The 14,548-nt window shown below is 36.5% G+C and overlaps 1 protein-coding gene across 1 annotated transcript in view; it reads right to left on the bottom strand.

Moving 5' to 3' along the window:
- The window catches only part of LOC150098978 (muscarinic acetylcholine receptor gar-2-like), a 131,263-nt gene extending 129,185 nt beyond the window's left edge, over window positions 1-2,078 (bottom strand). The window contains exon 1 of the mRNA XM_090405439.1: window positions 1,946-2,078. The gene's annotated coding sequence lies outside the window, so the exon portion shown is untranslated. The remainder of the gene's footprint in view (window positions 1-1,945) is intronic.
- Window positions 2,079-14,548: the final 12,470 nt, after the last annotated feature.

Below are 14,548 nucleotides of genomic sequence, written 5' to 3'. Positions count from 1 at the left end.
GAGATTGATTCGGCCAGTGTTTGTACACTTTTTTTTGTGTGTGTTGTGCGTGAACAACTGTACTGTTCCCCAGGAATCAAGGTTGATTGAAAACTACTCAAGTTGTCGAGGCTAAATGTCGTGTCACATGTAGGCTGCGTGTATGTTTACAATGCATGCACCGATAAACCGCAAATGCGGCATTTCCGCTTGGTTTCTTACTGGCTTCTTTTTTTTTAAAAAAAAAAAAATGTGCAACGCTTCTTTGCCGACTACCTGAGGAATAAAAACACCGAACCCCCCCACCCCACACACACTAATAGCGACCGCACGTGCGCCCACTTTCGGCGAACACCGTTACCTTCTTCTGGGAAGTGCAAATAAATATGCATATTAGCTACACTGGTTCGACAAAAAGGATGAAGAAAAAAAACAGAGAAAGATGGAATGATGGCGAGTTTATAAACCAGCGCTCAGTTATGTGCAAAAATGTCTTTTCTAAAAGATAATTTTCTTTTTAAAAAAAAGGAAATGAAATATACACAATACCGATTGTCAGCCTGAAATCAACTTTATTATGGTAGCATAACATTGTAGAATAAAGGCAGTTGCCCTTTAAGGAAAAAAAGGTCGGCGTAGGCAGAATTTCAAATTTGGCCCAGCAAAACATATAATTTTTCTAGGTTGATCATAAACTCACCCATGGAAGAGTCGATCTTCTGTGGATGAGTAGTTTCACTACGTTTTAAGTAATTGTCTTCTAGATCCTTAATCTGTATTTTATAAAATAACATATATAATTCCAATTTTTTTTTACATTTTTATAAGTACCACTTATAAAGAGACACTCCGCCAGTTTATGAATAACAATAATTGTTCTTCTAGAAACATGGTTGCTATGGTGATTTCTTCCACAGTAATTTAGTGACATAGTTAAAGAATGCGAACTTTAGAAATGACACAACAGTAATTGAATTGATTGTACCATAAACAACTAATACTCCATCTTCAACTGGATAATCTGAAATCTTTTAAGTGATAGTCAAATATGATCATTCATATTTTTTATATATCAAGTATGTGTTGTATCCGATGTGTTCTTTAAATTGTTGGTATGCATTTATGTTTTCGATTTGAATTATAGAATTACTTGTCGACTCGCAAACAACACACTTTGAAACTAGACCGAATTTAACAATTAACAAATTCTTGGTGGTTTAAAGACAAAAACAGAAACTAAAGCGAAAGAGAACTGAACGAAGGTCAAAAGATAAAGATGAAAGGACAAGGAGATAAAATATTAAAAAACAAAGACAAAAAGAGAGGAACTAGATTGGTTACATATTACAATATTTTGCCATTAGGACACATTTATGTAGAAATATTAACACCATTTGGTTATGAATTATTAAACACGCAATCTAAAGTAGCAATTATGGATTAGCAGCCATTAAGTGACTTATAAATATTACATTAAATCTGAATCTACTGAGGGCACAGTTTCGCTTATGACTATCACCAATAAATAATTATTGCCAAAGCAAATGTGGCGCAACTTAGGGAAATGATTTCGACTGGTATTCCACTATCGATTCATTTCTAGTACAACTGAAAAGCTTCTTGATATCAACATTTGTGGAGTGTAATCTATTTAAATTAAGCCATGTCAGCATCGTATGTGAAGGGATATTTTCTCCATCACGACTGATCATTAGTAATGAAATTAAGAATTTAAAAAGGGGGGTAATTGAATAAATAACCAGTCAATTATTGTTTAGGATGTACAAACGTGTGGATAGGTCAATTTTGATATCTATCTACGGTTAAAAATACAGAAACATTTATAGGTTTTGATGGGACGGACGTCAAGTCAATTACAGAAGAAAATTTTGCAATGCACACACACAAGATGTAATGCAAAAAAAAAAGAGAATCAACAAGTTACGTAATTAAAGGGTTATCCTACCTGTGAGTAGCACACACTAAGGATAGATAATGGCCGGACTGGTACATACACCATCCTCGCCCTTTCACAACGGAAAACGAATGTTAGATTGACATGACGACTCCTTCTTTCTGTCTCTCTTTCTCTCTCTTCGTCTTAATAGTGATTTATCCGCCGTAGAAGACCGGGCGGAATTACCAAAAAAAAAAAAAAAACAGTATTAAGACATCATCTAGTGTTGTCCATATCGTTCTTCCCCAACACTAAAGTCCAGCCACTAAACTCCATTCGCAAGCACGCGCGGCCTTTTCCACCGGTCGGGTCCGTCCTTCCTCCAGCGTTTCTTCCTTTCCTTTAGCGGAGCAAACCAGCGCGCGAGGTTGATAGGGATAATACGCGCGCGCGTGAGAGAGACCTCTCTGAGATGACGACAAACAGAGGGGGGGGGGGAATAAGAACAGGGAGCGAGAGAGAGAGAGAGAGAGGTAGTGAAGTTCGAGAACGACCTGCGCTAGCCGTAAGGCCCCGAACTCTACACGTCATAGGTACAAGTCAATAACGGCGGTAGTTCCGACACTCTCACACCTTTAGGCAATTGTAACAGATGGCGTTCGTGTCGTAGTCACGTGGTCTAATTACGACGACATTGGCATTTGTAACCGAAACACCTGATCCATCCATCCCTGGGTTTTCAGGGACAGGGGAAAATACCGACCAACAGCAAGTCTCCCACGTATTCACAGGCACAAACGCGCACACAAACTGGAGCACGCGCAAGAGAATTCCTATCCCCCCCCCCTTTCCACAACACCGAGTCAATCTGAACATGCGATCGCAAAAATTTAATTCCCCCCCCCCCCTCTCTGTTAAGCCAGAGGCGGAGCAACACCTAACAAGCTCAGCCTGTGATCACTATCGGAATTATTTAAATTAATTTTTTTTTAATTCTATCGATTATTTCACAGTTTCAGAATGTGTACATTTAAAAGCCATATATCAATGTATTGCAGACCTCTGAGTTTGAAACGACAACAAATTTAAATTACTATCTTTTACCAGGTATGAAACATTAGTTCGAGTAAATTAAAACTGTATATTAAATTTAAATAAATAAATAAATAAAAAACATTTTTGACGTGATAGCTCTTAAGGAATCATTATGAGAGAACGTGGTACGATCTTAATTCTGACTGCAAGCAATGTATTCTTAAGGTGTTTCTGTTAAATGGATACGTAAGTGACCGTTCAACTCCACCTAGTAAGACAAATGAGTTGATATCAGGTTCTTTATTCAACAGTTTCAAAACAGGTTGACGATCTGGGGTAGAGACTGCAAATATTCAACTTATGATGCAACTTAACATGAAGAAAATTGCTTACTGCATAAATAATATCGGGATAATTCAAGTAATCTACAAATAGAAGAAGGAAAATTAAAGTTAATATGTTGATTTCGATATACAATAAAAAACTGTTTAAACGAATTCCAAATTTGCATCTGGATTCATGTTTTGGTCTTCCACTCGCGAAATATAAAACTTTTTGTATACTGCATTAGTACCGTAGTCAGGTTAAGATGTTTATTTTTTTATCGCTAGTTGTGTATATTTTATTTATTTTTAGATAATCCGGAACCTATCTCAAGAGATTCACAATCATATACAGCCATGCCACAGGCGAGATTTGAATCTACAAACTGTTGGTTGAAGAGCGAGTGTACACTGACCAATCACGCAAGATGAATACACATCGATAAACAATACAAGGAATTCTTAATTTCAACGTTTTTAATATTCCAAACTTTGACTGAAAAAAAAAATTATAACCATTTATGGGACATAAATGGTTATACTTTTTTTTTTTATAATTGTGGATCTTTTTTTTAATTCCCGATCATTTCTCTTAAATACCGAAACCAATGCTTCATAGTTTGTTAACATTAAGAAGCTGAACCGGAACATGTAAGACAAACGATCCAATCTTCTCTGGTTACCATGGAGACTCCATTTCATCTAATTTTTATAGCGCTTGCAATAATTATTAAGTGAGATACCCGAAGACCAAAAATGCATGGATAATTTTTTCGGGAATGAAATATCAGTGCAATTATGGTTAGATGGGAGTATTCGCTTATGTTTTATATTAAGCTGTCACAGTAATTCTTCGGGGTGGGAGGAGGGGAGAGGAGGAAAGTCATTTTCCAAGTTATAAAAGGAGAGAGAAAGTCGTTGGTTTCAACGATCACAAAAATATATCTGGCATTTGAGTAGATTCTTAGAAATAAAAAAAATATGACTAATATAATTCTATTAGCAAAAGAGCATACAAACACTTAATACTAACAAATATTTGAATACAAGATTTGTAAGCCATGTTTTAAATTTTGCGGATGAGAATTTTTTGAATATCTAAAACAAATATTGAACCCACGGCATAATAAAACAGGAAATATAAACAGTATAGTTTGTCTTATCCTTGCTTTAATATTACAGTAAAAAGCAGTTATGCTAAAGAAGGACTTTGGCCATTAGTTTTTTTCTATTGATGTTTCCTGTTATCTTAACTAGATACAGAAAGCTAATCACACATCTATGAAAGATGCTTTCTTGGCTTCCTCGCTATACTGAGAAGTTCAAAATTGGATCTCATGCATAATAATGCGGGTAGAATAAATAAAAAACGTTCTTCTCCCTTCTCTCTCTCGCTCTCTCTGGTGATTGCCCGCGCCCACGCACGCACACACACACAGCTTATGCAAAGTCCTCCGCTTTTTTGTAATCTGCATAATAAACAGAAAATTCTCCCTGACACTATTAATCCTCTAGCGCTGAATACACTTAAAGAATACCTCAATGATATCGCAAAACTCCAAGAAAATCGTGTTTACGAAAGCTTAACCTAATATTTCATCCTGAAGTAGGTGTAAGTTTATAGTAGTTATCTTTTGACTAATACCAGATGCATACCTTCAGACTTCTCAAAAAGCAAGACAATTTCCAAGTTGTTGAACTTTTTTAGATCGATTACTTGTTGTCTATATGCAGATTTGGGAAATATATAAAGAATTTGGTAAGAGTGTATGAATTATCTTTTTAAAAAAGAGGCTTCGGAGATAAATTGGTTTCAAAAACTAATAGAAACTGTTTTAATTTTCTGGAAAACATTTCTTGACCTTGGTATTTCTTTAAAAAGTTAGTTTAACAAAAAAAAATAGCCAAAGAAAACAAAATATCTGCAATTAAAATATATATTTAAAATGTTACGTCATAGTCCTTAGAAATTGGCAAAAGATAATTTATTCACCATAGTAACGATGCATTGTTATGCCATAGTCCTTCGAAATTGACAAAAGTTAACTTGTTCACTATAATAATGAAATATATTGTTACGTCATAGTCCTTAGAAATAGGCATAACACGCAAAAGATAATTTATTCACCAAACAGTGGAATATTTTTGTGACATCATCAATTGTTTACAATACTGACAATAGATATTCATTATATCCAGCGGTTATTAAATATAAAACTGAATAATATTTATGAGTGCGTTTAATTCATTCCTCATTATCTAATCAGAAATATTATAATTAGTTTATTATATAACCTCCAAAATATTGTGTTTTGCTCCTTGTTTTGACAGCTAATATGTTACCATTTACGAAAAGAAAACATTCATGCTCAAACAATCTTTGTAAACCTTAAATTATTTAGCTCAACTCTCCAGTGATACAAAAAAAAATTAACGACTATTTTTAAAATTGAGATTATATGCCAGAAACAGACGAAGAACGTCAATATTACATTGTAAAATAAAGCTGAAGGGGGAAAATTGATCCAGAAAAATTCAAAACCGCCAGTTATGTCAGCTGGTCAAATTCTGATAGTGGAAACCAAAAACAGGTCGAAATATCACAAATACTTAGAGATGCTGATCAATAAATATAAACTTACTCATACGGGTATGCAGCAATTGAGTTCTAACAATGTCCGAAAAAGAAACACAGAAGAGGAGAAAGAAAAAAAAAGATAAATCCAGGTGAGAATTTATCTTTTTTTTCGGCAATGTCGTAAGCAGTCGTCTACTAGTTATCCTTATTCAGCATCCTCCCCCCCAATAAAACAAATATGCGATTTTAGAGTTACCGGAAAATACTAAGGTTCCGAATTTCTCTTGAGATGCTTCTCAATGTATCGAATTGCCCTGAAGTATATTGTCGGTCGGAGGAGAGAGGCAGAACACAGTTGTTATAGGATAATCAATAGCAGCAGATAGTGTCTGGCCTGTACTCCGACAAAAGCTGATACATACTGAGGAAGATATCGTATTGGAGAGAGAGAGAGATGGATTCCTGTAGCTATAGATATGATGATCATGTTGCGCTGCTTCATGTAAGTACTTAATCACTTTCTAACTCACCTATTCAATCTTATTTGCAGGCATTACCTGTAAGAATACATACCTTAAATAATATATTCATTAATTTCACAAGGAAATTATTGTAATGACAATATGTTTATCCGCTACCATATATAGTTTTTTTTGTCTTTTATTGCACTTCTATTTGAATAAAATATTACTTCTTTGCCGAATCATTTTCGGAATAGTATTAGATGTTCTTCCCTTAGTGCGTGTCTTTCGAATATGTAAGATTATCCTGGCGAGATTTGCCATGATTTATATATGGCCTACATTAAAGGAGAGATACGCTATAAAATCCTGTTTGCAATGTGCTATTTGCGTGTCTCTCGCCTACTCGAATGTAAAAATGAATCTATGGAGACATGTATTTGATAAATGCGGTGTGAATTCAATGCTCACTAGCAGTAACAAGAATATTTTACTATGATTCGGTTATACGGAGATTGATGAAAGAAGTCTTACGCAGAGCAGTCGTAACTTTCTACTACTATTACTGTGATTTGTGGAGTCACGTGCGTGAAAATCTGCCTTCTTCAACTACAGCGAACCCATATTTTTTTTTCTTTCTGGATTCTGAACTCGGAATAATTTCAGCTTTACAATTTAAAATGCAAAAGATTTCAAAGTGCTACCTATTATCGTAATAAATACTATTTTATGCTTATACAGAACCTTTTTTGTTTCAACATAGTTGGAGCTCATCAGAATCGGGTAAAATGATGAATTTTTATTTCCTGCATAATTTAGAAAATATTGATGGGATTATTCTCCATTGGTTTGTTTTATAGAAGGTAAATCCTATCATGACTGTATAAGATCGGGTAACACGAAGTCTGCTGAAAAGTTCGTCTTAGATGAGATGTCCTTGCGACTGCGTAGAGGTTAATGCGCAAAAAAAATTGAATAATTGGTTGCAGTATTGTTTAAATACTGCATTAATAATTAGATAATTCCTGGTCAACGGACGTTAGAACTTATGCCGATGTCTATTGAAAACAATTAACAAATATTTTTTTTTTTTTTTTTTTGAGTGAACAACTTCATTATCAGCTCCATGTGTCTGGGTCAAACACCGTACAACTGAACTCTTGACACGTACACCCTAGCATGTCTTTAATTTTGTCTTTCACATTTGTCTCTAATTCATTTTTTATATGTACATGGTTTCATTAACATAATTCCATAGAGAAAAAAACCTAACGGTGAAAGGTAGCACTTTTCTATCCAAAAGCATTCTTCCCCATCTAACACTGGGTGTTTTATCACTTAATTAAAAGCTGATGATACAACTGTACGGCATAATTATCACAATCTTTAGCCGGATAGATTCATCTGACCTTTTTTTATTGTCATCTTCATATACACACAATAGGCTGGGCACGCATGCACTTAACTATATTCTATTATCTAGATTAAATAATTATGAATAATTTACTTGGAGAAATTGCATTTAAAAATACTGGCATTGTCTTTGTAAAATAATATAATTCCATTGCTAAATGTCTGTTTTATGATCCGGTTCCAGTAATAGACGTGGCTTTCTCTTTCCTATTTTCTTTATCTAAGGAAGGATTACTGATAGAAGCAAGAAAAAAAATGAGAGAAAGAATGAAAACAGTTAGTTCATTACCCAGGATATGATAGTACTGAGTTCATAAAGACTTCGATAGTAAATGATTCGATGCACAAACTGCGTAAAAGAACTGAGCTTTTGAATGTGTGGAGTGAGTTTGATGGTAGAAAAGGCTCATACTTCAATGAAGAAATTATTTATTGTAGTAAGCCCTAATTCACAGAATCGGAGAAACTAGATCGTGATGATAAGAGTTATGTAAGTGCAACTAAGGTATGGAAATGGAACAATGATAGAATGCCAGTGAGCATGGATATGAATTTAGTCAAGGGGAAAATCTATACACATCGACACTGAACGTCTTGAGTATGTTGGGGCAGAAAGATAAATTACCCACCTGGTAAAGCAAACTGCAGACGTAAATATACATGAAAAACCTAGGACGTAACTGGTTGTCTTTACACAAACTCTAGAAGCATTCGAATGAAATGGACTGAGTTGTTGCCTTGATGAATACTTTGTAACCTAAGATAGTGAGTATTGGTGAAACACGGCTCTCAGAGTCAGATGATGTAACTGGCATCAACAAAAGAGATAGAAGTGGATGATGAAAAGCATCTTCATATTACTTTGATGGGTGTTAAATGGATAACTTTCATGGGTAACTTAAAGTATCCAAATATTGACAGCATAGAAGAGAAAACTCATGATAATAATACGAATTCATTGAGTTTGTTGCGAGACAACTTTCTCGTGCAGCATATGACAGAAGAAACTCGAGATCATACAATTCCATCCAGTTATGAATCTGACTATTTTGCCACCAGATGGTGACAGTGATCATGCTACTGAGCTGGGAAGTAGTCAAGTATATAAATGTTTCAATTATGAAAGGTTATATGCTGAACTACAAAGCTAGAAATTTTGACAAACTCGGATATTCGATCACGTGGTATCAGTTCCGGGATGGAAATGGTGGGATCAGCAATGTATGAAAAGCAAAGCAAGGAAAATGATTAAATGACGTATCTAAATGTGTCCCTGAAGTACGGTAAACGTAACTGCCTGTGAAATTCATTTGCAACCTTAATAAACAAGAGATCCCAGAAGAAGAGGATGTGGATGGAAGGAAATATACAGGGAAGAAAGATTATTGTACGAAAGTTCGAATCTCATTCCAACGTCTAACAGGATAGCAAGTTTTCAGCATGTCTTCTTCGTCAAATTTGAAAATCTGGTAAATTAAATGGCACTGCTATCCATTAGTAACAGTCATTAAATATTACTAAAAGCAAGGCTCTATAGGTGGCATGCTTAGGATTGTTCGGGTGAGAACAAAGAAAAGAAAGAAATAATATTATTTCTTTTCTTTGTTCTCACCCGATAAGAGTTATATAATTCGCCTTAACGATCAAAAGTTTCAACAAAGGGGCTCACATCTGGTAATGAAAATCATTCTCCAAACCAGACTAACAATAACATAACAAAAAGGGCAGTTTAACCACTGTCATAATCTTTAGCACTTCTAGCGAAATACGTGGCAAAATAAATAAAATATCAAGTTAATATTTAAGTTAAGGGATATTACATCCCATATTGTTTCATAGCCGAATAAGAAACTCCAAGAGTTTCGTGCCGAATATAGAAACTATATAAAGTTCGGCGATTCCAAGCGTAAGCAAATACCTGGATAGTGCAACACTGAGGCAACTCATAGTAAGGGTGGAGCAAGCTCCGATCACTATTCTTGGTATTTACCCATAATGTGAAACCCAGCTCCTAGGAAGATATTGGGAGTTCTTTCAACTTTCCAGATGTCATACGCCAAATATTTTAACTAACATTTCAAAATATCAGAAATAGCTGGGGACAGCCATTTCACTGGGACCTGGCATGGCGAATAGCCTATGGTCAGCTACCGGTGAACCTGGTTATGTCCCGATACAATTCAAGACCGTGCGACCCCTTCTGCGACGTCTATCAGAGCGTTGAAACGGTGGGACATTTCTTTTACTTGTGCCAGACATGTCGGGCGGGGGGGCCCGACATGTCTGGCAGAGATTAAGCGCAGTCACTCGGAATCCAGCTGCTTACACTAGAGGAGGTCTTGTACCTGCAATTTCCCCCACCAGTCAAGAAAATTCAGAAATTTACAATTTTCCTCATCAATGTGATCATCACATCTGGAAAGTGCGGAAAAAGTCCCAAATCAGCGACGAAAACATAATACAAGCCAGAATACTCAGCGGGATCTATTTCTACTTACCTAGGCTTTTCGCACAAGAAAGACATATACTAGGGGATGGGAGGTTTGTAAATAAATGGTGCAAACCTCCATTCCACTGTGTCCGGAGACAGGGCCTAATCACACCATGTCTCTTCCCTTAAAAGGTAACATCTGATTTTCTTTTTCTTTCTTCACGGGTTCTTACAGTTCATGTAGGAGGGGGCAGATCTGAGAACCTGGGCTGCGAAGGCTTACAGCGGACAGGCGGTGCTGCTCCTTGGGAGCGGCATCTCTCGGGCCAGATTCTTCCCCCAAATCTTGTTTTTCCCGTGGTGTAAGGTTGGCCAGTTCTTTACTGCTTATTATTTAAAAAAAAAAAAGCTCATAACTTTTATGCTCTAATTCACGCAGAAATGCTTTCATTCCCGCAGAAATTTTACCTTTTGCCTCCCGTAGTTAAGTGTTCTTTTTTTTTCCTTTTTTTTTCGGGGGAAAAAAAATCAGGCTTAAGTTTTATACTAAAACAGGTGTTAGGAGATGATCTTCATAGACACCTGGTTAGTTAAATTGTTAATTTTTTAATTGTTAATTATTTACGAGCGCATATAAGAAAAGTTTATTTCAAAGGTTTTTTTTTAAAGAACAGGTGCAAGGAGAAGATGTTCACAGACCTTTTAGCCACAACCTCTGGGTTATACAGCGAAACAGGTTGACTGAGGCCTCTTTACTACCTCCTACTATCATACTCTACCTTTCGCTCTCTTCCCCTCTTACTACCAGCTTACTCTCAGCAATCTTTTATACTCCAAAGGCCGATGATGAAAGACATGAACTCCCATTCTACCTACTCACTGATGAGACCTCAATAAAGGTTGAAACCGGTCTGGGTAGCGACCTTCTCTCATAACGTAGAACAGTAATACAGCTCCTATGAGCTGGGTTTCACATTATGGATAAATACCAAGAATAGTGATCGGAGCTTGCTCCACCCTTACTATGAGTTGCCTCAGTGTAGCACTACCAAATGGGTCAGATGTTGCACTATCCAGGTATTTGCTTACGCTTGGACTCGCCGAACTTTATATAGTTTCTATATTCGGCACGAAACTCTCGTAGTTTCTTATTCGGCTATGAAACAATATGCGATGTAATATCCCTTAACTTAAATAAGTTCATGTGGCTGAATTGAAGCCTTTGGCTCTTTATATAATTAATAATTTATCAAGTTAATAGTTATTCTACTGACTGTACACAATACCCGATTCTTCTATCACTCAGTGAAGCAACTAGGCCTATGGTGCAAAATAAATGTTATTAAGGGATGATCGATATATGGGTTGCATTTAAGTTTAATACGAGGCATCTCAGATCGCTCAGATAGTAACTCTCTCGCTTAAGATTTTACTCACTAACATCCTTAATATTCAGAGTGTTTCAAAATGAATGTCCAGATGAATTCAGCTATCGGCTTGATGTTGTCCGTACAGCAGGTCGAGGGCACATTGAGCATTTGTAATTGTGGTGAGTGAAACTTTAGGCCTTACTTCATACTTGGTAATTTATTTTTTAACTGTACCACATTATCATTATTAAATATAATTATTTGAAATCGGGTCATTCGTTTTGAAACACTCTGTATTAGTTTCGACTGTACTTCTGAAAACCTAAATAATTTTTTGTGTAAGATTGTAGGTGTCTAGAGGGTACTCTTCAAAAAATCTTTGCTATGTTTAAAACCAAAAAAATTGTAAACAACATAAAAAGTTTTTTTTGCTAAGCTACATACAATTATCTTTAATTTTTATTCCTTTTTTTTCATTTATAAAAAGCTTGGAAAGGGTTGTTGGTTAGCTCATGCGTAAATCAGCCATCCATTACAGAGACTCTAATTAATGGACCTCGTCGTTTTTATGTTCTAGTGCAGTTAATTTTTGTCATGGTTCCTTTTTATAGACATCTGTTCCGATTCTAGATTTAATTGGCCTCATTCGTCGATTCTAGTTAAAGGACCAACCCACACACAACAAATGAGGCTGCCAAAAAGGAAATGCAGTCGCATCGCCCAGAGAGGTAGATGGGGACGGAAATGACATCCAAAATAAAATATAAATAGATAAAAGTATTCTAATAAGGAAATTTATTATCTGACACAGTGTACTGGAACATTACACGCAGAATTTTTGTTAGAATACGAAATTCAATTGGGGATATAACAAAACAGTTCGATACAGTAGATTTCGTTTTATTAAGTTCGTCAAAAACTATACTGTTGTTAGACTAGCGAAAAATATGTAAATTGGTGCAAACTCACTAAACACTGGTATTCGCAGAGGCTTATAACAAAAAAATTAAAAATTATGGGGATAACTTTCAGTAGATTCCATAACTATTCAATGGTCACAGTTTTTTCTTCGTTATTTGCGAATCCCCGCCTTGATTTTATTGTTTCTTGTCGGCTAAGGGGAAGGCAAGTCTCAATAGGAAAATGGGCAAAATCCCGATATCCCAGCTCAATGCGTTGGAAAGTTGGTGTGGCTCCAATAATATTGAACTAAAGTGTCTGAAGTAATCCACAGAGGCAATAACTTGTCTAGACATGTCGTGTCATGTACTGCGTAGTGACAAAGCTGAAAAAAATCGTTTTTTTTTTTATTCTTCTTCTGGATTTAACCTCGTATTATGGTCAGATTGTTCTTAATAAATATTTTTACCGTTCTTCTGAGTCTACGTAGTTTATTGGACTTAAAATTGTATTAAAACTATTATTATTATTACGGGAGACTCCAGGGAGTCCTTAGACCCATCGAGGGAGGCTCTAAACATCATGTCCACACAACTATACGACATTCTTACAGTATCTATCATACCTTGCCTTGAACTCACTCACCGTCATAGTACCCACAACAGACTCTGGCAGCTTATTCCACTCATTTACCACTCTAAAAGTAAAGCACCCAGCTCTAACACCCCTGCTAACCACACTCATGCCCAGCTTCCATAGGTGTCCCCTAGTTCTCCCACCACCAGTCCTGATCTCAAAAATATCCTCTGAATTAATGCTATAGAAACCCTTTAGCGATTTGAATGTCTCAATCATATCTCCCCTTTTCTGCCTATCAAATAATTTCTGCAACCCACAAATCTTCAACCTGTTCTCATAAGGTTCATTCCATAGACCTGCTATCATCTTGGTCACTCGCCTCTGGATCCTCTCCAACTCCTCCCCATCAAGAAGGAACCGAGGTGACCAAATCTGGGCACAGTAGTCAAGATGAGGTCTTATCAAGGCTCAGTACAGAGGTACCATAACTTGCTTGTCTCTGCTCGTCAAGGTATTTTTCAACAACCAAGTGTGTTGATGAGCTGATTTAGCTACTTTTGAAATGTGCCCCTAAACTTCATCTCCCTATCCACCAACACTCCCAAGTCCCTGGCCTCATCAATCTCCTGGAGTACAGTTCCACCAATGTGGTATACTGCTGCTAATCTTTTCACCCCAAAATGCATAACCTTACATTTTGTCACATTAAATTGACATCCGTTCTCCTTAGCCCAGAACTCCAATCTATCCAAGTCGTCCTGCAAGATTTTGACATCTTCTGCGTTCACTATTGCCCTACCCAACTTTGCATCATAAACGAACAAATTAACTGCTCCTCTTAGATCCTTTCCTATATCGTTAATGAACAAATTGAAAAGTAGTGGTCCAAGAACGGAACCCTGCGGCACACCACTAGTCACAGGCCGTCTTTTGGACTCTACTCCTGAATAAACTACTCTCTGATATCTCTCCATCAACCACCCACCTATCCATCTCACCAACCCTATATCCATTCCCATATGTTGTAGTTTACGGATTAGAATTCCATGTGGTATCTTGTCAAATGCCTTAGACAGGTCCAGCAGTATCATTGTAAACCCATTACCCTTATCCAGTTCAGCAGTCACCGTGTTCTAAAACTTGAGCAAGTTTCTGAGTCATGATATATCCTTCACAAAGTCATGCTGTCCCCCGTACAGTATCTCATTTTCATCAATCCATTTCTGTATTTTTCCCTTGACTACGACTCCTAATATGCTGATCGGTTGGTAATTTGCAACTGTAGTCTTGGATCCTCCTTTATGCAGTGGAACTATTTTCCCCTCTTTCCACACCTTCGGGACTAAACCAGACCCGAGACTCAGATTAAACAACACGGTCAAGGGCACTGATAATTCTTTAGCCACTTCACGTAAGACCTGTGCCGGTATACCATCCAATCCCACAGATGTATTCACATCAAGGTTCTATCATAGACTATTCACCTCCACTTCATTCATCACAATTCCCATATAAACTAATGGTTCCTTCATTTTTTCAATGCCACCACCTGGATGATATACTTTTGCAAAGTGCTCGCTCA

Source organism: Typopeltis vanoorti, chromosome 15 (genome assembly GCF_054136105.1).
Source record: "Typopeltis vanoorti isolate ZY-2024b chromosome 15, IOZ_Tvanoo_1.0, whole genome shotgun sequence".
Taxonomy (NCBI): domain Eukaryota; kingdom Metazoa; phylum Arthropoda; class Arachnida; order Uropygi; family Thelyphonidae; genus Typopeltis; species Typopeltis vanoorti.
Note: the sequence above shows the minus strand (reverse complement) of the source record. Positions and strands in the feature narration are given on the sequence as shown.